This window comes from Mus musculus, chromosome 3 (assembly GCF_000001635.26).
Source record: "Mus musculus strain C57BL/6J chromosome 3, GRCm38.p6 C57BL/6J".
Lineage (NCBI taxonomy): Eukaryota > Metazoa > Chordata > Mammalia > Rodentia > Muridae > Mus > Mus musculus.
The window spans coordinates 157793135-157797271 of NC_000069.6; positions in this window are offsets into that span (position 1 = coordinate 157793135).

A 4137-nucleotide genomic window follows, 5' to 3' on the forward strand; every position below is an offset into this window, starting at 1 on the left:
GGTTAAGAGCACTGACTGCTCTTCCAAAAGTCCTGAGTTCAATTCCTAGCAACCACATGGTGGCCCACAACCATCTGTAATGGGATCTGATACCCTCTTCTGTTGTGTGTGTGTGTGTGTGTGTGTGTGTGTGTGTGTGTGTGTGTTTGTGTGTGTGTGTGTGTAATTTAAAAACACACACAAAGTGCCTCAAACAAATTCAGTAATTTTTTTGAGTTTGAGTTTGTTATTGATCCTATAAGTGTTTTTATTTTCTTCTAAAGTTTAAAGTTTATCGTTTTATTACTTCTAGTACTTTCCCTGAGAAAGTTGAAAGTATGCCTTTGTCACAGATGACCTAAAAACAGTTTTAGCACACTCTGACTGCTTTGTGCCAACAGCTGGTGGCACATTAGTGTTTTAATAGGACTGACATCCTTCAACAGCTCCCTTGCTCCTGCTGAGTGTGGGCTGCTGGTGTTCTCTCAAAAGCACTCATTTTCCCTTCATCTCATGGTCTGAACTGTGGCTCAAGAGTCAGCTGATCTATGGTACCTACAGGAAGATCCTGTCCCTTCTCTGTGGCGTTCCAAAATGTAATTCAAACATGACCGTGCACAGTGCACAAGTGTATAGTAGTGTTGGGCTTCATGGTTGTCTCACCTCACCTCAGTTTAACCAGCCTTTCTGAACCTGCTGTATTTTCATCAGTCCTGTGCCTTTTTCATCTGTTCTGGAATGATTCTCTCCAGTTCTTTGCCCTTTCCTTAGAGTCTAAGGAGTATTTGAGTCATGACCCCCACAGGGTCACATATCAGCTATCTTGCATTTCAGATATTTACATTGCAATTCATACTAGTAGCAAAATTACAGTTATGAATTAGCAACAAAATAACTTTATAGTTGGTGGTCACCACAACATGAGGAACTGTATTAAAGTGTCACAGAATTAGGAGGGTTGAGAACCACTGCCTTATACTATCAATTGGACATTGACTGGATCATTTCTGTGTTTGACATCCTTGAAGTGGCCCCTTGTTCCTGATTCCTGTGATGACTTCTACACAACAGAATATAGAAAAGGTGGTAAAAGGTAAGAAGGGGAATGCCTGAGTTCACATCTGTGTTATATAAGATTATAGTCGCTCTCTCTCTTTCTCTCTCTCTCTCTCTCTCTCTCTCGCTCTCTCTCGCTCTCTCTCGCTCTCTCTCGCTCTCTCTCGCTCTCTCTCGCTCTCTCTCGCTCTCTCTCGCTCTCTCTCTTCCCTCTCAGTTTTGTGGACACTTACAACTCTGCAGGGTCTCCACACATGGTGAGTAACTATGTATGAAACCTGTAAGCATCTCACTTAGCTTCCAGTGAACACAGACAAGGAGCTTCAGCCCTTGGTTTCTTAGCCAAAGAACTGAATCCTGCCAACTGTTGGTGGACATGAGAATAGGCCATTCCCAGATGGAGCCTCAGATGGTAATGTGGTCCGGCCATCACATCAAATGCAGGATTTGACACCCTGAGAGGCCTGTTGGGGACATTTGAACTTACAGCCCATAGACATTGAAGTAATACATGCCTGTTTAAAGCTACTAAGAAATGAATTGATGCCACGGACATTAGTAGCTAGTACCATCTCCCTCCTCCCTTATGTCTCTTGACTGACTTTTTCTCGGTGCTTTGTTTCACAAGTCTACATATTTGTATCTCAGTTCCCTAACATACTTAGCAATCCCCATTCTGCTAACATTCTGGGTTTAATTGTAGCTTTTTAAGTTTCAGTTCTACGGGTAGGAGAGTGTCAGCATTTTTTGATTCTTCGATTGGTTTCTTTCCCTTTTCCAGTCAGTAATTCTCCATGCTCAGTTACTTGCATTTTATGTTTTCATGTTTAATTTTTCCTTTGGAAAAAAAACCACATTGAGTCTTCAACAATTTCAACTTTCCTTTGGTTACTGAGCTATGGACACAGATACCCTTCACGTTCCATGCACACCACATTGGGTTTTTTCCTCTTCTGTCTCCTCTTCCAAAGCAGTACCTCCCCTCTGGTGTGTCTCCCTCAATCTGTCCATGAAACCTCTGCTCTATTAAGGCCTCCCTGCTGCATGCCCTGACTGAGCCTCCTGCTCCTGCAACCCACTTTTTCAATTTCTTTCCTGATTACTTTCCAAACACCATGGTGTTTAACAACATCAAGCACAATGTTAGATGTACTCATTTGTTCTATTCTGTCTTGGATTAAAAGGAAAGCTCCACAAGAAGAGGCTTGTTGGGAATGATGTCAGTCTGATTCGCTGCTGCATCTCAGTGCTTAGAAACCCCTAGAACCTGGAAATGTTTAATAAACAATAGTGAGTTAGTGTGTGTTTTCATACTTAGTATACAGCAAGTGAAGGTGATGTTTCATCCTGTCCATTTTTAAAGCTTGTGTTCTTAAGTGCTCCTCTCCTTGTCCTCTGACATGCTGTATTTGTGGTTGACATTCCCAAATGGAATCCTGCTGTATTCAATCTTTCTTGCTATGGTGTGCTCCCACAAGAGTCATGGGAGGATTCCTTGAGGCATAACCTTTGTTTCCACAATCCATGAACTCAGGTTCCCTGTGCTGCATGAAGTGAATGATCTGTGTCTGCTCAAGTCAAACTGCCCTGAAAGCCACAGAAACCCATAATCGTGCAGGCTAGAGAAAACCTGCTTCAGATCAGTCAGAACAACTGCTCTGGAGATGTAAAAACAAAAACAAAGACAAAAAATAAAAACAAAAAAAACTAGATCTTACAGCTCCTCTCTAGGATCTAGCTTCTGTGCAAGCTCACCCAGCCTCTTTGAGCAGAAGCAATGGCCCCATGCAAGGTATTGTTTCTGACCTTGCCATTCCCCTCTCCACCTCTGATTGCTTCTCTAGCCAGGGTCTTCTCACCACCAACATGCTCACCTTCCACCTGCTTCTCCACTTGGAGGCTTCTTTTTCCAGGTAATCTCAGGATTCATCTGGTGGCCTTCTTCAGATCTTTGAACAAATACTTTCTTTCCAAGTAGAAGCACTCAACCCCTCTAATGTGGCTCCACCATCAACATTCTAGCCCTCCCTACATGCTGAGCTCTGCATCTTCCCTGCAGCAGGCTTTAGAATTTACATTTACATCCATCACCATCTGTCCTCTTTTCCCATATTAGAACGTGAACCACAGAGGTCAAGGGCTGTGTGCTTTGTAAAACGCTACACATGTGAGGCATATACCAGCTAATTATATATATAATTATACATACACACACATACACATTTATGGTGTGTTCCCACATTTGTGTGTGTGTGTGTGTGAGTGTGAGTGTAGTATACATATGTTATACATATATTACATATATAATAGTTAATAAATCAAGTTAAAGATGAGGGTGAAAGATACAGCATTTCCATAAATTTTAAGTAGCCATGTGGATCCTCTGTAGCCCACACACCCTTCAAACTTGCAACCCTCCTGTCTCAACTCCCTAGAACTGGAATTGCAGACTTGCTACACATTTCAGATGGTACCTAATATATTGGTGCTTAGAAAATATAGTGTTGAACAACAATAACAACAACCAAAAAAAGATGTTTAAGTTTTAGGCTATAAAAATCCAATCTCCTACAGTTTCCTAATAAAGATTCTGCATTGTTGCCTTTCCAGGTAAAGGTTCACATACAATGCCAGCCATGTTGAATTCGTTATTGCCTGCTTTCTGAACCCTAGAAAGTCTCTGGGCCAAGACTGTCTGAGAACAGCCAATCATTGCTCGGTGCACAAATTCACAGACATTCCTTAACAAATCTAATTTGATGAGATGACAATAGCTATGTGTTAGAATCTTCAAGTGTTATCTTGCTAGAGAAATTTCAAATGTGTGTATGGATGCATATTTGTGTGTATATACATATGTATGTATATATATACATTCATATATATACATGCATATGTATATCTATATACATACTAACACATGCATATGTATGCATGCATACACACTTATAGACACATATGCACACAAATAAACACACTAACACATGCATTTGTATATACCTATACACTTACACATACATGTGTATACATTCTTATCTTTAAAAACTAAGTTGCACAGAGTGAATTTAAATTTGCTCTAAGGTTATAAGCCAGCAATACTTT